At 50.2% G+C, this 19,884-nt stretch overlaps 1 protein-coding gene and 1 long non-coding RNA gene across 8 annotated transcripts in view; one reads left to right on the top strand and one right to left on the bottom strand.

The window, feature by feature from the left end:
- The window catches only part of ACSF3 (acyl-CoA synthetase family member 3), a 127,004-nt gene that overhangs the window by 61,963 nt on the left and 45,157 nt on the right, over positions 1 to 19,884 (top strand). The gene's annotated exons all lie outside the window — the stretch shown is intronic.
- LOC142020668 (uncharacterized) lies at positions 10,791 to 13,258 on the bottom strand. The gene is made up of 3 exons (XR_012647476.1): positions 13,156 to 13,258; positions 11,967 to 12,196; positions 10,791 to 11,468 (listed from the first exon to the last, which is right to left on the bottom strand). It is a non-coding gene; the product is annotated as an uncharacterized LOC142020668 (long non-coding RNA).

The following is a 19,884-nucleotide window of genomic DNA, read 5'->3' on the forward strand; positions in this document are numbered from 1 at the left end:
GCATTAATTATTGTAAAGAGATGTCTTTAGGAGAAAATGATTCTGAAATTCAGTTTAATTTCATTGTAATGCGCCGCAAACAGGAAGGGAGTATGTGTGTTTAATTGGCTCTCGGGGGTAAGGCCTGGAAGATGCCATGCCTTTGTCACAGGCCATTAGCGATACAGACTGCATAATGAGAGAGTACAATCAGCTCACAGCTGCCGACTCCGACGGGGAGAGAATGATATTAAATAGAAATCAGTATAAATTAAACTTAACTCTTTCACTAGCTAAATTAAACTTATCAGCCAGGAATGCTGGGGGAAATGAGTGCTGCAGCAGCAGTGGGTGAGGGATGGGTTAGCGGGTGCCTGGGAGATTTTCCCACTAGCAATCCACCATGTTCTACTTCCTCTTTGATACTTTTGTGGGGAGGAGAAGGGGGCAATTTGGAGATTTTTATTTCTGTTTGCCCCAAACCCATCTTCCTTGCCCCCCCGACCCTTTTCCCCCCACTTTGTGCAGATGTCATGCGGGCAGGCTTATTCCAGGGCTAGTGTGGCTCTGATAAACAGAGATGTTCTATCGACAGTGAAATCCATAATACCCCCCCCAGACCATTATGTTTGCACTTGAAAATGAATATGTATTTTCCTTCTGAAAGACGGAGAGAGCCCCCAGCCCTGTATCAGAAGCCATTCGGTAACACCAAGGCTGTTGGAGCTGGGAGTCTGTTATCAAGCCTGATTTTAAGAATGAATTGAATATGTTAACTGGAGTTCATTAACTTTGCTGTAGAGGGCATGTTGCTGGAATGCAAATGAGGCAAAATATAGCTACAGTACAGTGATCGTTCCCAGATAATGCACTAATATCTTTAAGCGTGTGTATGCGTGCACCGCTTTGGAATGAGCCAAGTGACCTTACTTCTGATTCTGCAGGTGGAGGGCTGTCCTAACACCAATAAAAGGCCATTTTAGCATCATCATGCCGATACCCTAAACTATATCACAGATCCAGCCACATGCAGATGTCTAGCATGGATGAGGGACCCATCCTCGGGTGATTGCAGGCTATTGACCAGGCTTTTAATGCACTCTTCAGGGACACATGGAAGTTTGCACTCAGCTGGAGTAGAAGTGAGATGTGAAGAGAGAAAACTAGGAAACAGTGTGCAGTGCTACCACTAGAAACTGCCGGGCTGTAATGTAGCGTTCGGCTGATAGTTGATGACAATCCTAGAAACCAGCAGGTCAGCAAATGAAGAATGAGTATGGCAAATGAAAGCGCAGAGGGTCACTCTTGCTACACCTTGTGATGGGCCTGTCCAAACAAAGGCACATCTTTGAACATGTCTGTCTCCCTGGTGGGATGAGATGAAGGGAGAAAGACGCAGCTGCCTGGGGCTCTCGTGACAGTTGAAAGAGAGGTAGTAAACAATTAAAATAAAACCTGTGGTGATGCTACAACAAGGCAAAGAATGCAAATCTGGGACTGACCTTCACACATGACAAGCACCAACTGCAGTGTTCAGAGAAGTGTGTCGTGTTTGATGCAGTTACCAGATAACAGGCTTTGTGCGCTCAGCTCTCTTGTATTGCTCTGCAGATTTGACCTTAATTCTCTGAAGAGGGTCAGTCAAGTCTCGTTGTTCTTGGAGAAGCCAGCTGGAGATAGAGAACTCTTGTGATCAAGCCTTCTAACCCATCTGGATGCAGAAAGCACAATGTCCCGTGTCAAAGAAAGTCCAAACTAGGTCCTGTTCTCAACAGCTTCATTGTAAGGATGATCTGGGTGAACCAAAGGCTAGGTCTACACTACAACATAAATTCGAATCTATGGCACTTAGCTCAATTTTAAAGGAGACTGTTCAAACATCAAACACCTTTATTTTGAATTTAGGGGCTCTATGGCTGATATTCTTACTCCAACAACCTGAGTGGGATTAACTAAAAGTTCAAATGTAAGCTGTCAGACTAATGGTAGTATGGAAACAGCTTCCATTTAAATTGGTTTTATTGGCCTTCAGAGGAGTCCCATGTGTATCACACAATGCCCCACAGTTGTCTGTTCTGGCCGGTTGCATCGCCGATGCTCTCCAGGTGCGCAGGTAACAGGAAGCCCACGAATTTGAATTTGAATGGTATCAGGAATGCAAATTTGTTTTCTTTCTGACCAGTTCTCAACACCTCTCCCCTTCCTCCGCTCACAGCAAAGATTTCAGGGGCTGTCTGTCATTGAGGGGAGAGTCTTCCTCCAGCTCCCCCCTGGGAAAAATTTCGGGGGCTGCAATGTGGGAAGATGACATCACATACCCACAATCACTTGCGGGACATTTTTCCCATACTGCACCAGTGAAAAAACCCAGAATACTATGGAGTTGAGGGAATGGTGGGATAGGTTCCCACAATGCACTGCTGCCACAGTCAGTCTTTGGCGGTTGAGCTTGGCAGCCCTAAGTCAGATTTGTGGGGAGATGAGGTTACTCAGATTCGAATTTATAAAACCCAATGTAACAGATTCAAATTTCTCTTGTAGTGTAGACGTAAACTGAGATGTAGAATGCGCAGAAATGCGGACTCCCCTCTCGTCTTATGCATCGTGTAATCCTCCAGTGGGCGAGAATGGGAGAGCAAATTTGCCTGCCTGATGCACACTGGAAGCATTTCTGTAGTTTCTGAAGTCCTGGGAGTTGGAATGCCAGCATGATGGTTCAAGTCCATCGTTTCTGGGCTGTGCACAGTGTCAGAGCTATTATCCTTCCCAAAATCATCAGTGAAGGCTGTAGCAGGGTTCAACTTGCTGCAGCACCTCCTACTGGTCACTCTGGGAATTAGCTCAGACCCCCCCCCCCAGCAGGGCGCCCTCTTGTGGCCAGTGTCTGGCCCATTGTTGCTCCACTGTCTCTGCCCCCTGGCTCTGGACCTGTGTCACTCTCAGGACCACAGCGTCCTCTTCAAGGCACTGCCCTGCAGCAGGAGCCTCTACCCCAGTCTCTCACCCACTTCCTGGGGAGTATCAGCAGTCCTCAGTCTCACTCCTGCCACCATGGCCCCCCCTTAGGGGCAAGCCACAGTCTGTATAGGCTACATTCCATGGCAGCTAAATGCAGCGCAGAGGGGAAGGGAGGACCCAGGCCCACCCATTACCTTGGGTCCCAAGTCAGGAGTTCACTCTTGTTGGGTGGATATCCCTTCTAAACCAGAACTGCTTCATTCTTCCTCAGACCCTTCCAGGTGACACGCACCACTCTCAGGCTGCATGGTCCTCATTCGGCAGGATTAGCGTTTTTAAGGTCCAGTCCCCTTTACTAAATATCCTGGCAGGGCATAAAGCTCAGAACGTGCAGAACTACCTAGTGCAGACACTTGTCAGGCAACCACGTGTTTTACTTTCAGGGGCTACAAGCTCGCTCGCCAAGCAGATCAGTCTCTTCAGCTCTTCTCAGTGTTCCCGCTTTCTTTCCTTCAGTGGCTTTGCCTGATGCTTCTTTCAGACGGCAGGATGGTAAATGTGCATGTTGTGTATTTCTCAGGAAATGTGGGAGGAAATGAGTGTAGGGCCCTGTTACTTCAGTGGCCCATTTCTTCGTTTTAACCAACTCCTTTACTAAACTCTCTTGACGCTCTCTGAAAGGAGAAGGCCTGGGTCACAGAAACGTGGGGCTGAAAGGGACCTCAAGAGGTCACCTAGTCCAGCTCACTTCACTGAGGCGGGACCAAGGAGTTTGTTTCTCGTGACAAAATTGTGCTGCCGGTGGAGGATAATGATTCCCTGCTTATAGAAGTGAAAAATGATGTTGCCAAGTGCCTATCACAGGCCTTTTTCATGTGAAGTACAGCTGCCACCAGCCTTCCTGAAGCTAGCTACACCCGGAAGGAGACAGGAGCTCGCACTTGTTTTCCCTTATCTATCTCCGAGCAATAATCAGTACCCGTTGGGGCATAATATAAGAGACACATCCGTGCATACTTCTGCAGATGTTCTCTTTTGAAAAAGCAGAACAGCTCCATCTGACGTAATCTGTACTGAAGAAAGAACAAAAAAGTAAAACTCTCTACTGCTGGCAACACCTCATGAGGTGAACAGTATGCACAGGCCCAGGGTCCTTTGAGGAGAGTCTCTGAACTGTTGTTGTCATGTGGCTTATTTACTTCTGCTACCTTCCCCTTCATTCCATTTGCACCAGGGACATTGTCTTTGTCTCTCCCTCCCATTGGGGTTGGGTGAATTTGATTATTTGTGTTGCATTAATGCTGTCACTAGCGCTGCCTACATCATAGGCCTCCAGCCATTTTCAGGGACGGCTGGGTATCCACCTGCTGTTATATACCTGAGCAGCGCTGAGTCTTAGCAGAGCGAGACAAATCCACAGTAAAAATGTATAACGTCCTCCTTCTCTTCTCAGTGTGATACCTGCACAGTGCTAGCAAACCCAGCTGGGCTGGGGAACAAGAGGCAAACTCAGATTTAAATGCCCGTCCCCCACACAACTGCCAAGTGGGCCCCATGGACTGAAGAATGTGGTCTACAGATACTACCCTGGTTATTGCCAATATTCTCTGTTCATCTTTCGCTCTCTGGCACCTGCACTGGTTAGAAGCTGTTTGCAGTGTCTTTGTCTTGCAAGCAGTGGGTGATCTTCCCCAAGGTGGTAGTCCTGAGTAGCCCTCAACAGGAGACAGAAGGTTAGAGGGGTTGAATGAATCCCAAAAGCACTGTTGTCCCCAGAGCCCTGTCAGTCTCTGCTGTCCTAGGGCAGCCTGCTCCTGGGGAAGCTGTCAGGCCTCTGTCCTGAATTGTGGAGGAGAGAAGATGGCAGAGCTGCCTTGTCCCCATGGGAAGGCTGCCTACCAGTCAAAATTGACCATACATCCAGAAAATTAGAATCTGGTCTATCTGGGGAGATTTGTTTTCAATTACAGGTTCAGTCAGAGACGTGCCATAGCACTGGGTTGGAAGGTAGTGCGTAAATCCTGTTGCAAATGCTTGTTTCTCAGCTCCATATAATAAGATTTTATTGATTGCTCTATTGGATCTGTCAGAATAAAACTCTCTTAATGCATACATCAGGCCTGGGCAAATAGAAGGCTCGTTGGGAGCAGAATCTGCTCTGAGAATCAGTGCACTTTGATTAACATGTCGTTAAGAAAATAAGTTATTTAACTTGGTTGATGTGCATTTCAGAATGATGAGTCACTTCTTCTGAGCTTCGTACTTTGAGCTTATTAAACAAAGACAACCCCTGTAGCTGTTTTTCATGTCACTTGAAATCTTGCCAGATGACTTTCCAGTGGTCACAAAACCTGCATGCTCTATCAAACACTTTTCCTATAGGCCAAAAGTCCTCTTTGAATCACCCCTAACATCCTTAGCTACGTCTACACTAGAGATTTTTGTCAACAAAACTCAAAAGCATTCTGTTGACATACTGTCGCCAGAACTCGACACTTTTGCTGACAGCCTTCTGCCTCTCCCCCATGAGGCCGAATGCCTCATGCTGTCTACAAAAGAGCTGTGTGGATGCTCGCAGGGGGCCCTCCGTTGACAGACAGGGCTTCCGGGTCACCAGGCAGCCCTGTCTGCTGTGCTTCCAGTTGGCTGTTCTGTTGAGAGAGTGGCTGGGCAGTCTGGCCGCTCTCTGTTGACAGGGCCGATTGATGGAGCAATCCACTCTTTTGTGTGGCCCCAATCTGTTGACAGAAGTTTTGTTGGAAGACATCTTCCGATAGTAACTTCTGTCAACAGATGGCTGTAGCGTAGACGTAGCCCTTCCATTTCCCGCTTCAGGAGAGAGGGAACATCAGAGAGCAGTTCTCAGTTTATTCTGGGTGGGAAAATCTTCCCAGACATTCCACAGTGGAGAGAGGGGATCAGCAAAATTATGGAGTAACAGATTGAGAGTAAAATGTAATCAGAGAAGGCAAGAAGTATTCATTGAATCTGACATGCTTTTGCCTTTTCAAATGAAGAGTATCCCTCTTGAGTCTGGGCTGCATGTCTTCTCTTGGAGCTTGAAATGCTTCCAGCTTGGGCTTGTCCATCATCACATAGGAACTGTGACATCTAGTAGGTATCTGAGCTCACCAGTGGCGATTGTGTGAAGTGAAAACACCTGCAAGAGAAGTCCCCTGTTCTTGGCTGTAGGTACAAATCTCAAGTGAAGGGGCTGAGTGATTTTTCTGATGCAGGACTTAGGTGCTACATCTCGCTAGAGCCACGCTACAGCAGAAGATCAACTTCCTGAGGGTTGATCTTCTGGGGTTTCATTTCACACATGTATGAAATGACGCGCATAGGGGTTGACATCGACCCCCGTACTCCTCGCAAGAGGCAAGGAATAAGGAAGGTCAATGGGGGAAATGCTGCCGTCGACCTTCCGCTGTGTGGACAGACATGGAAATCAACTGCAGATAAATTGATTTTAGCTATGCAATTGGCTTAGCTAAAATTGGCTTAGCTAAAATTATGTACCAGTGGTCAACTTCTGTGTCTAGTGTACATGTAGCCTCAGTGTACTAGAGGGACGCAGGCCACTAGATCAGAGACATAACTGGGGTTTTTTAACTTTGGGTGGAGGTAGTTCTAGCTGCGACTCAGTGCAGCCAGTGGCTCAGTCTAGGAACATTTGGGCTACATCTACACTAGGGGAAAACTTGGAAATGGCTGATAGGAATAGGGGGATTTTGACGTTTGCAGGGTCCTTTCGAAAAGGACCGCCACGTAGACGAGCCGCACGTGAGCAAAACGCGGCACTTTTGAAGTGCTGCGGCGGGCAGCATGCTGATAAGGTGCTGAATATTCATTTCAGCGCCTCATTAGTTTTCTCCCTTTCGGCCATTAGCCATGGCCATTTCGAAGTTTTTCCCTAGTGTAGACGTAGCCTTAGTGAAATAGTTCTCAGTACCACTAAGTTAGCGGATAAGATGGCTCCAGTTAGTTATGTGGGAGAAAAGGGACGAGCTGGGGCTCCAGTGGTATTGGAATGGCTCTTTAAATTAATATCTGAGAGGCACAACGGAGCCAGTCGGAGGTTTGCTTTGATTTTCACAGCTTGACAATTATACTCCAGCCACTCCATGAAGTTTTCCATCCCTGCCCCAAATTTACCATGACAAATTGACACTCCTTATACTGACGACTAAGGCAAAGCCTACTGCCGCCAGGTAGCCCAAAGGTGTCTAGTGATGTGAATTACCTGGGGCAGGAGGCGAACTTTTTATAGCCCCTTGTTTTTATTTTTTTAGCTGGGGTCAGTTTGACACTGCTTCCATTCCCCCTTTCAGCGTGATCTGACTCATCACATCACCAAGCACAAAGTGGGAGGAGGGTGTCACTGAGCAGCCCCCCATGTGTTCCTGTTGGCATGCACTTTCCTTGGTACTCACCCTAGCTCTGGAGATAAGCAGGTGTTTCCCCATCAATGAAATCATTTATGTTTGTGGGCGTAACACTGACACCTGAAGTGGAAAATGTGTCAGCCTGATCACTGCAGTTTATAAATAGACATGCATCTAATTAGCATCCTAATATGCAATTTTTCTGTTTGTTTGCAATGACTTTCCTCGTCATAAATTCATCTAACACAAGTTCTAGTTTTTTAAAAAATTATTGCTTAATTATGATCTGTTGCAGATGTTCCAAGTGACTTACTGGTTTGGTGAGCCCCAGGGATGAGCTATGGGCTCCCTCCAAAGTTGGGATGGGGAGCTGCTTTTTCAGCTTGTTACCCTAGTAAAGCTCACAAGCGGGGCATTGTGACAGTGTGTACTGTGCCTGCAGCTGTCTGATTAGCAGTAACACCCAGTTCATGGCCTTTCGTGGGCACGCTTCCGTGTGAGCTGAAGTACAGTAGGAGGTGGTGATATGAATGCATGTTCAGTTTGGGCCTGGTTGTCGCAACGAGATCCTCTCCGCTGTGGAGCCTCTCGGCTTGAACCCAGGGCTGCAGAGATGCAAAGCTAGGGCACTCACCAGGAAAACAACCGTGCCTCGAGCAGAGCTGTGCCTGATGATTGTAAGTAGAACCTTAGACCTAATCTTCCCGGTGTGCAGACGGAGATCAGATTCATCCCCAGTGTTACGTCAGAGAGCTCAGTCGAGTCACAGCCGGAATAACATGGGCCTACGCTCCTCCCCTTATCACTGAGTTACCATCTTAAAAAAAAAAAAAAAAGTGTGAGGCTATTGCAGGGGCTAACACTAACCTTTCAGACCAGGTCATGAAAAGGAGACTGTGGTTCCGATAACTAGGAAATCCCCAAACTGTGCACTAGTGCAAGAGATTTCCTATGGCCTTGAAATGGTTTTTGGTTGCCTCTTAGTACAGGTGCCACCCCCAGGAGAGAATTGCCTCTTCTTTCGTACTCCTCCATGCTAATGCCTCCTGGCTGGAAGGCTGACCAGACTGCTGAAGTCACGTTTTAGGTTCTTTCTGGTGACTGCCAGTCTTTGGTGCACTGGAACACAGCAGACTGAAGCTCTGTGGTTGTGTAAGTCACGTCTTTCTGATGTCAAGGGAATTGCTCCAGACTTAAATTGCTGTCAAAGAAAGCGGCAGTATCGGTGCGCTGCTCTAAAAACTAATTGCATCGCACGCTGCTGATGGTCCAGGTTTGCTTTTTCCAGAGCCCTGTGCTATTTAGGGTCATATTTTCCAGAGTGCCGTGCAATCACAGCTCCAGCTGGAATGGATGTGAGTGGCAGGTGCTTGGCGCCTCTGAAAAGCAGGCTCTTGGCTGTTCATCCCGGTGTCCGGGTTAGTTCCTTGGTTCGTGGTGTATCAGTACCTCTCTGAGGCTGGCTGTAGGCCAGGCAGGTTTCCGGTGTTGGTAAAGAGTGTTCTTTCTCAGGCCAGGAGCGCAGGGTTCCCTGCCCAATCGGCAAGTCACGTCTTGGGTTGCAGGCCAGGTGGAAGCGGCCTGGACAGGAACGAGAAGTCGACAGCAGGAGTGCGGGGGAGACGTAAATTGGAGCATGAGCGCAAGGGGACAGAAGGGCGGAGCTGGCTCTACCCATCACCGCTCTGCTTGTACTGAGTAGATGCTGCTGCTGCTGCTGCTGGATTGTTGATTGGACCTTCTCTCTTGGGGGGCTGGGTTTCCTGTTGTGCGGGCACAGCACCTTTCTGCCTATCCAGAAACAGGAGACGCTCTCCCACGGGGAAGAGACAGGAGCAAGTCGTGTGACAAAAGTACCTGAGCAACGTTAGGGTTAAAATGCTGGTCCCATTGAAATCAGTGGCAAAGTTCCCAGGATCTTCAGTGGGGCCTCTCAGTCTCTAGCAGGGCCGTGTTTGCTGTCGGGTGAATGGGGAGACAGGGCTCTCCGGATTGCCGCTTCGCTGTCATTCAGCAGCTACAGGGAGCAGGGGTTTGGACGGACACTTCAGCAGGGAAGAATGCAGCACCGGAAGGCATGTGCCTGCTGTGGGTGGTGTGAAGGTGCATGGGTGAGAGACAGGAGGGGACGGTGCAGTGGAAGAGCAGGAAGCTTCACGGTGAGGAAGCAGAATGTTCCAATGAAGATGATGATGGGTGGCTGTCCAGGCCCAAGCAGTATGCAGTGGTTGCGGAGGTCTGTCCAGCCACGCCATGTTTCCAGGCAGGCCAGCAGTCTATGGAGACCACTGGTGTGTCTCTTTCCAAAGTCCAGAGTAATGCGGCTGGGGCCCCTCTTCTCAAGCTTCCATACTAACGATTCAGCCTTGAGCGCTGCCCAGGCTGGAGTCAACCTGCGATTTTGCTCAGTGTCTTTCTAAGGCAGGTGGGCAATGTTCCCTCTGATCTTTTCCAGCCGGGTTTGGATTTTTAACATCCACGTGCAGAATAAATTTTTGTGTGCACTGAGGTATGTGTGAATGTGCACCACCGGCAGAAACACACAACCTAGCGTTGGGTGCTCTGCTCATCAGCTGGGCACCATCTCTCTGCTGAGCAGCTGCACAGATGGCCAGTTTACAGGAGCACTGTACAGGTGAGATGGTCGCTTTCATTGGCTGAACCAACTCTTCAGCTCAGCAAATTGTACTCAGCGTGTACAGACCAGAAGAGCTTGGTGTCAGCTCAAAAGCTTCTCTCTCTCTCCAAGTAAAGTATGTTACCTCACGCACCTTATTGCTCCAATATCCTGACACCAACATGGCTACAACACTGCACTGGTAATAGCTTCACTTTCCCAGTGCTGGAGACCTGCAGAATATCTACCAGAGGTGCCTCAGTCCTTTTCAGCAAGATGCCTCCAAGAGGTTGCTCTTCTGCCTTTGGGTCTGATGGTGCTGCAGGTTCATGTCCCCGCTGCCAGGGCCGATTCCTCCTCCTTGTTGGAATTCTTTGCATGGGAATGTACTCTAAGACAGCATATAAATGGGAAAGGTGATTGCGGCATTTCTGGGAACCTCCACTTTTTGGTTCATGGATGGCTGATGATTATTTTCGAACACTAGAAGATCTGGTTGTAGGAGGTGCCTTGTTCGAGAATTAAGTCTGTAACCCTTCTGCCGGAAGGAGGCTGCAGCAACCAGGACTGGGTTCAACATCGAGTGGTTCCTTTTCACTCATCTCACATAGAACCGGTTCAAGCCCCCACCCAGTAGCCCGGGAAATTCACACACCCCTGGGCGTCTCGGAGAGGCAGTGCTTCCCCACTCACAAGCACAGAGTCTGAGTGTAGGAAAGAAACTTTTAATGAAAGATGCAGAAAGATCAGTTGGCCTAAGCTTGGGAAAATACCATACCCAGAGTTCATAACCAACCCTCAAGTAACTGTCCCAGGTCAAATGGATTGAGCAATGTCCTTGGCCTCTCAGACTCACCAGTCCAATACTGTAAACAACCAATCCACAGACCCACCTTTCTCCATACCCCTACTTCAAATGCCCCACTTACAATTCGGTCTAGTCTGTGTGGGCCCTGACGCCTCACACTGATGCATTCCCTCATGGAACCTGAGGCAATACCACCTTTGCACTGGTCCAGTGTTCTGCTTGCTCCCTGCCAGCTGCCCCACCAGCTGCCCGCCGGTCGCGCCGTCCATCCAGCCGCCGCTGCTCCTCCCAGCCGGCCGCCAGTCACACCGTCCGTCCATCCGCCGCTGCTCCTCCCGGCCAGTCGCGCCGTCGGTCCAGCCACCGGTCGCACCATCCATCCACTGCTGCTCCTACCGTCCATCTGCCAGTCACACCGTCCATCCATCACTCCTCCTACTGGCCGGTCGCACCGTCCATCCACCGCTCCTCCTACTGGCCATCTGCTGGTCGCGCCGTCTGTCCATCCGCCACTGCTCCTCCCGGCCGGCCGCTGGTCATACCGTCCATCCACCGCTCCTCCTACCGGCCATCCACCAGTCGTGCTGTCTGTCCATTCACTGCTGCTCCTACTGGCTGGCCGCTGGTCACGCTGTCTGCTGCGGGTTTGACCTGAGGTAAGCTCTGTGATTTCAGCTCTCAGTGGCCTTAGCTGCCACCCTGTGATTTCAGCTCTCAGCATCTGCCAAAATAGAGTCTCATAAGAGATAGAAACACTAGCATCCAGCTCTGTCTTTTAACAGGTGGGGAGGGTTATTTAAACCAGGTTTATAGCTATATGGCCATGGCTTAGGCAGGGCCAAGGCACTTAACTAGCTAGTTTAACCCATACCTCTCCTCTTCTGCCTTACAATGCTTTAAACCCAGGGGAGCCCTGTGTAATCCATGTCTTATGCAGTTATGACGACTGCCCTGTCCCCCCCAACGACTTGGAGCATTGGTGAGATTTCACAATTCTTATACTGAGTGTCAGCATAAACTGTGATTTTACAACAATGTGTTTACGACAGACAAAAGCGTCATTGCTTCCTTGCTCCCCATCAGGCTTTGTTTGCAAGGTATCACATATACACACCTTTTGCATTCTCATGCAAATGATCTCTGGGGGAGACATTCCTCCCAGCCTTCAGCAGCATTGAGTTCCTGCTGGCACATTCCTTACAAGTAGTTTAAAACCTACCTTTCTTTCTCTTTCAGTCTGCTTTCCTTCTGTTTCTTCCACGTCTTCCTTGTCCACCCTTCCTTGTTGCTTGAGGGAGTTCAGTTGGCACCTCACACGATCTGTTTAGCTTACTGGGCAGCCTTTCAGCAGTTGCTTAAGATGCGTGGGAGGGATAGCTGGGTGGTGTGAGCATTGGCCTGTTAAACCCAGGGTTATGAGTTCAGTCCCTCAGGAGACCATTTAAGGATCTAGGACAAATAAAAAAGGGATGATGCTTGGTCCAAGGGCAGGGGACTGGATTTGTTGACCTCCTGAGGTCCTTCCAGCTCAATGAGATGCGTGTAAGAGATTGTCCATCTATTTGTAAGTGGAGCACAAAAACAGGGTAGTGGAATTGCACAAGTTGATTGGAGTTGATAGGACAAATCAGCAAATTGCAGTGACCTTATTTGTCTCCTCTCCCTTGGTATATGGGAGGAAAGGTTTGTTTTAACCACCATGATGGAGACCAAATGTCTTTAAGTGGTTAGAAGTCTGGGCTTTGTAGAGGAAGCTCATGATAATGCTTGAAAAAGAGCCAAATGCCTCTAACTTCTAAGAGGCTCCCACTTGCAACCCTTCCCCTCTGCTCTGTAATCCCACACAGATAACATCATAGGAGGTGATAGCTCCAGGCTCTGTACTTTCAGCAGAGCCATCCCCAGGGGTTTCGGTCAAGGCAATTGAAAACATATTTACTCACAACTAATGGTATTGTGCTGCAAGCAAAAATATAAAGGGCTGCTGTATATTTAAACAAACCGCTTATGCTAGACATCTTCCACTGGTTCCTCCCCTCCATCTACCCCCTATCAGCATTCGCCCACCGCTGTCTCAGTGGTTTATTTAATTATCTGTCTCCTGAGAGAGGAGGGCAGGCCACTGCCCTGGAAAGGAGAGGTATTGCTCTCTTTAGCTAACATGTAATTGATCCCTCTGCTGTTCTGCAAAGGGCAGGAGCAGAGCAATGTTTTTATCACTAGTTAGTATTTTTAGCAATTCACACGGTAGCAGAGCTCTTCAAAGTGTCGGCAGCTGAGTGACAGGCATGCTCTGCTACTCTGCCACACCTTGCAGTGTTTATTTATTTATTAGTCCTGGAGTTTTCTTTTTCATCTTGTCCTCTGCAGGGATTTCTATAAATATTTAAATGCAAATTTTTACTTACCCAGCTTCTTTTCTGGCTTCTCCTGTGGGCAAACCCATTTGCAGTCATTCTGGGAGTGAGCAGCAGGAGGCTCAGCCTACTTGTGTCATATCAGTCACCCATGAGTTCCTGTTAATGATGAATAGTAACAGAGAGAAAGCTGTGCTAGTCTATATACTATCAAAACAAAAACGAAGTCAAGTAGCACTTTAAAGACTGACAAGATAATTTATTAGGTGATGAGCTTTCATGGGACAAACCCACTTCTTCAGACCATAGCCAGACCAAAACAGACTCAATATTTAAGGCACAGAGAACCAAAAATAGTAATCAAGGTTGATAAATCAGAAAAAAATTATCAAGGTGAGCAAATCAGAGAGTAGAGGGGCACAAGTGGGGGTGGGGAGTCAAGAATTAGATTAAGCCAAGTATGCAAAAGAGCCCCTATAAAGACCCAGAAAATTCCCATCCCAGTTCAAACCACATGTTAATGTCGAATTGAATATAAAAGAGAGTTCAGCAGCCTCTCTTTCCAATCTGTTGTGAAAATTCCTTTTCAGTAAGACACAAACTTTTAAGTCATTAACAGAATGGCCCACTCCATTAAAATGCTGGCTGACAGGTTTGTGGATCAGGAGTGTTTTTATGTCTGTTTTGTGCCCATTATCTCTTTGCCTAAGAGAGTTTGAAGTCTGTCCAATATACAAAGCATCTGAGCATTGTTGGCACGTGATGGCATACATGATGTTATTTGAGGAGTATGAGAATGTGCCCGTGATTCTGTGAATAACCTGGTTAGGTCTAGTGATGATATCCTCAGAATAGATATGTGGACAAAGCTGGCAGTGGGCTTTGTTGCAAGGAAGAGTTCCAGGGTTGTTGTTCGTGTGGTATAGACAGACTGGTTGTGGGTGAGAATCCTCATAAGGTTGGGCGGTTGTCTGTAGGTAGTGACCAGTGGTGTTCAGCCCCCAACTCAAACCACTGCAATGCATTATTAAAGACCTACAACCTATTCTTAATCAGGATGCCATACTCCAGAAGGCCCTAGGTGACAGGCCTGTTCTCTCCTACAACCTCCCAACCTAAGAACATAAGAATGGCCATACTGGGTCAGACCAAAGGTCCATCAAGCCCAGCATCCCATCTGCCGACGGTGGCCAATGCCAGGTGCCCCAGAGAAGGAGAACAGAAGACAAGTGATTTATCTCCTGCCATCCATCTCCTGCCCTTGTTATGAAGGCTAGGGCACCATACTTTATCCCTGGCTAATGAGGATTCTCGCTAGTGAATGTCAAGAAGGCAGTAAGAGCCCTGTGCAGTTACTACTGTCTACCCATGGGTGCAGATGGCTGCAGATAGACGTCAGCATCGGTTGATCCCTAGGGCTCTACTCCAATAGACGCTGTAGCCAACACATAGGAGCGCGGTCTCGTAGCACCAGGGAGCCAGCATCCTGGGCTGGTAGCTCCTCCTGGCAGTGCAGCTGTATTGCCCCCAGCCCCTCCGCCAGCGAGGCTGTGAGACCCCGATCGGAGATGCTGTGGCTGCAGGTAGTGCAGTATGCTCCGGTTGCTACCATGCAGGGAGAGGCACTCAGCCACGCTGACCTCAGGAGCTGTCTGTGATAGAAGCTGAACAGCTGACCTATTGTAGCTGTACCCCCAGGCACTGGCGACAGGTGATATGTCTGTGTTCAGGTGGATGTTTCCTACCTGATAGGAAGTGGTACCGCTGCTACAACTGTTGGCAAGAACACGCGTCACCTGTTTTGGCCCATATGCAGACCTCACAGCACAGCCTTCTCTGGGAAATGGGGGCGCAGGGCAGTTACAAAGTACGGTGCCCTAGACCAGTGGTCCCCAAACTTTTTGGCATCACGCCCCCTTTTGATTTTTGGGAAACCCTTACGCCCCCACCTCCCCCTTTACAATCATCCAACCCCCTTTAATAAAAAATTTAATTTGTAATTTAAAATAAACACAAAAACTTGTTATAAAAATGTTATTTGAAATTAAAAATAAGCACAAATAGTTTTTCTTTGCCGCTTGCGGGTGCCTGGTGCAGCCCCATGCCATCCTCCAGAGCTGCCCACGCCAGCACCCTCCTGAGACCTGCACGGCCCAAGCCACCTGCCTGAGCCCTGCAATGCCTGGCCCAGCCACCTGCCTGCCCACTGGCCACCCAAGCCTCGCTCTGCTGGGACGAGCCACCTGCCCCACCCAGCTGCCCGAGCTGCCCAGTCAAGCGCCACGTTGCTGGGGCCAGCTGCCCACCTGCCAGCCCGAGTTGCCCAAGCCCCATGCTGCTGGGACCAGACGCCAGCCTGAACCGCTTGAGCCCTGCAGTGCTGGGGCCAGCTGCCCAAGCCCCATGAGTCCCGCAAGCCAGCCAGCTGCCCGAGCCCCACAATCGCAGCAAGCCACCCACCAAGCCCCTTCCCTCCCACAAACTCAGACACCACCAGCGTCCCGCTCTTACCACCCGCTCTTACCACCCCCTCTCGCCTGAGCCAGGCACCCCCAGCCCCCATCTATCCCATCCTCCTCCTTCCCCACCCAACCCACACTCACCCATCCTTGAAGAAGGCAGCGAGCTCCACGTAGGCCTTCGCCAGCTGCCGGATTTTTGTGGTGGCTGCGCCAGGTCACCCACATGAAATGGCAGGGGCTGAGAGCCTGAAGCAAAGGCTGGCTCTTTCTTCAGGTGGGGGGAGTGATGGGGGCGGGGTCGCCTTGCGCCTCCCCCCAGGAATTTCTTCACACCCTCCGGTTTGGGGCGCCATGGGCTAGAATGCACAAGTGATGTGGCTGCACTTGGAGCCACAGCGCTTGTCTGCTGGGATCAGCCAGTCTTCGGAATGGATCAAATCTTCTTCAGGAAGAGGAAGTATCCGAGTGTGATACAATTATCAGCTGCATGGGATAAAGTTGGACAACTGCGTGTTTGCTCTCCTTGGCGAGGGCCGAGGGGCTGATGCAGCCTCGAGATCTGCTCTTGCCTAATTTTGCAGCCTGACCCAAACTGACCGGTGACTTGGAGTGTGGTCGTGCAATGCAGTGGGGTGTCGTAACATGAATCTCACTCCCTTCGGAAGCCCGTACGAGAGAGCAGCTGTCAGGCAGCGCTGAGAGGAAGTGCTGGAGCTGGGGAGTCTCTTAGGATCTTTGTTGGCGCTCCCTTACCTGGAGGCGTTCCAGGCCTCATTTCCAAAAGGAAAAAGCCCAGCTCTGCGCTCTAAAGTGCAGGTGCAGTTGTACACACTTACTGCAGGTGCACGCCCGGAGCTGGGGACCGTGCCTTGAAACGGGCAGCGTAACCCCTAACCGGCCCTTTGTCCGTATTTATATCCAGTTTGCACTTGTAATTTTAATACATGTGGATGGGAAATTCCATATTTTCATGTGGGGACCCGCGGCGGGTTCTGGTCATTGAAAATCGGGTCCTTAAAACTACACTGGCCAAAGCACTACAGCCTGTACTCTTGGGGCGGTCCTGCTCCAGGCTGGGGCTCGGTGACCCAGGAGGTTTTTTCCTTTCTGTTTGCAAGCTCAGCCTCTTTGGACAATGAGAACTGTGCTGTTGTTTCATTCAAAGAGAGAGCACCAGTTTGGATCATGGGTTTTTCCGCATTGGTTCAGCCTCCTGGACATTCTAATTGCATACCCTGTTGTGCCAGCCGCAGCCGATTCCTCCAAGGCAGGCAAGAAACCCCTTTCGTGCCCCCTGACCAATAGACTTGCAGGCCAGGGCTGGATGCAGAGGCATGGCTGGGACCTGCTGGGGCTGAGAGAGGGTCAGAAGTCTGTGTGAGTGTTGCTGGGTGGCACTGAGGGGTGTTAGCAGTCCTCAGGGAGGCAGCTGGCTTTGCCACTGACTTTTCCCACCCCTGAGATGAACAACTTTTCTTTTGCGCTCCAGGGTGGAGGTGGTGTGTGGTGGGAATGAGGCCACTGGTTCTGAGTGGGAAGGGCCTCAGGCCTGGGGCAGAGGGTTGGGGTGCAGACATGTGAGCGCTCTGGCTGGGGGTGCAGGCTCTGGGATTGAGCCAGAGATAAGGGACTCAGGCCTGGGACAGAGAGTGAGGGTGCAGTGGCTGTGGCTGGGCATGCAGGTTCCAGGGCGTGGCTGGGATGAGGTGTTTGGGGTGCGGGAGGGGAGCTCCAGGTTTGGGGAGGGGTTGGGATACAGGCTCTGAGCTGGGGGGGATGGGCTTTGGAGTGTGCCTAGAGATGAGGGCTTTAAGGTTTAGGAGAGTGCAGTGAGCTGGAGAGAGGGGCTTGGGGCTCGGGATTATGGGGGACAGTAAGGCGGGGCTCCCCTTCACTGGCCATGTCATCTCAGTGCCCGTGGGGAGAGAGCCCTTCCTGCTGCTGCTCTGAGCTCCTGCATGGGGCTGAGCAGGAGGCCAGGCCGCTGAGGGAGAATAAAGCACAGAGCAAGACCCACACAGTGAAAAATGAACCACAAATTGTCCTGAGACCTTCTGCCCTGCACAACTGCCGCTTAGGCAGGTGCTGGAAGCAGGACGTGTGGGGCAGGTTCATTGTGTTGCCCCACGGAGGCTGGTGTTAAACTAGACTGGAGCCCTACAAGCAAGGCGGGGTGAACCTCCCCTAGCTAAAAGCTGAGAGAGTGAGGAAGGCTGCTTAGTCATTTGCTGTCTGAATTGTCCTGTCAAAACCCTTCTGGCCCCACACATGCTCAGCAGCGCCCCAGAGTATCCCCTGAACTGCTGGGGTCTCCCGTTTCCTCAGCCCAGCTGTATCACTCATTCCGGTCAGGAGCGGCTTATTAGCACAGCTCTCTGCAAGATGCCCTGGAGTGTTTTTTTTTCCAGGTGTAGACGCCGGGGGAGGCAGTTCCAGAGCCTTGCATTCTTTCATCTCAGTGGGGTTTTGCCCTTTCTCGCAGCTTGACTCTGACAGCAGGCTCTGAGCTGCTGTGCCTGGAATACAAACAGCCTTCCGAGTTCAGAGCACGTCCACAACTCCTCTCCCAGCTGGAGGAATTGTTTTACTGCCGGGTGCTCCTGGGGTCTGTGGGAGACTATTTGAGAGCTGAGTGGGGTTGCGTAACCCCTTCCTTGCCAAAACCTGGCAGCTCCTAGCCAGACCTGACAGCTTTCGCAAATAGGAGGGAGAGGAAAGCGGGATGTCCGGATTCAGACCGCATGGCAATTACAGCCCACCTGACGGGGCAGGTGGAGACAAACCCGGGGAAACATTTGCATCCCTACATCTATTCAAATTAGCCATTAGGGCACTCGGAGGGTCTGTTCTGTGCTTGGGGAATGCACAGCAGCTGCCATTAGTGTTAATGGGAGTTTGGCACGCGTACTGAGCGGAAAGGGTGCCCCGAAGCTACAAATCTACTTGGCAATTTTATTATGTAAATAAATGGTGCTTGCACATACACCTGCTGCTGCTGCTGCTCATGGTAATGTTCATGGCAAGATATGTAAACAAACAGCTATTCCCTTCTAATAGATTTATTTCCTTTCTTCTGAGCCATTAAATTGCCTCTGGAGCCTACGCGGGTACAAATCTGTGGCGGTGTGAAGCTTGTGCTCTGCTTCAGCTGACTCTGGCCTGCAACGCCTGACGGCTGGCTGTTGTTTCCATAGATGGTTTGGGATTTTTTAGCATCATCCTTAAGGCACTGGCTCCTTGGGACAGCTGCCCCTGCCGCAGGACTTCAACTGCTAGGGGTCAGATTCTGCTCCTCATTGAGTCAACTCTCTCATTAACTTGACTGAGAGCTGGGTCAAACCCAAAGCGAGTCATAGCAAAAACGAAAACCTGCTCATGTAATCCAGCCCCCTGGGCCTCAGAGATCTGGCTTAATTTACCTTAACCAAGGCTGAAGTGCTCCCCGTTGTGTAGTGTGTAAAGGAGACTCTGCTTGAGGGTGAATTTCACCCTTCCAGCCTCTCCTTACCTCTGCCTCCAGCCCTAAGGATCACAGGAGGCTCTTCGGTATCTCTCATGCAGTTCAGTTATTGATGGGACCTGCAAGGAAAGCAGCCAGTTCCTGATGTCCCCATTTTCTAACCACAGATCTCTCTCTCTCAGCTGTAGCTGTCATCACAACTCTCACACCTCCCTTCTATTCCGCGGGGGCGTGGGGTCCCCGTGGCAGTCAAATGGATGGCGTTTAAGGACAGCTGCTGCCGGTGGGACCACTCAGGCGCTGTTGGTTCGCCTTCAAGGTCCCAAGATATATGCAACATCCATATTGTAATTTTCATGTCGCCCCCTTGGGCTTCTGTATTCAAGAGGCGGGATGGCTGAGCATTCGCCCTGTGACAGTCTGCTTGCAGGCAGCAGCTCTGGGAAGGCACGAGGCATGGCACAGAGGCTCTGCCACATAGCCCAGTTGGTGTCCCAGGGAGACGAAGCCTGGGATGGCGGCGGGGGGTGGGGAGCGGATTCCTTATGAATAATTTGTACGTTATTAATATGCATGTGTTTTTTAAAGAAGTTTCCAGCTCTCCTCTCTCGGCAGCCTTTGATGCTTTATTAATGATTGTGGTGGAAACCAGTCAGGCACAAACCTCAGTAGACGGGAGGGCCAGCGGAGCCTTTGAACAGATGAGCTTCTAATGCAAAAGCCAAATGATTACTGGGGTCCCTGGCATTCAGGGTTTGTGCTCCCCTCCTGGCAGGAGACACATGGGCTTAGCTAGCCCCAGAGAGGATCCTTGGAGGCAGCATCTGGCTTTTGTGAGGGTATTTGTGTAGCAGGTCT

The sequence above is a fragment of the Carettochelys insculpta genome, chromosome 14 (genome assembly GCF_033958435.1).
Source record: "Carettochelys insculpta isolate YL-2023 chromosome 14, ASM3395843v1, whole genome shotgun sequence".
Lineage (NCBI taxonomy): Eukaryota > Metazoa > Chordata > Testudines > Carettochelyidae > Carettochelys > Carettochelys insculpta.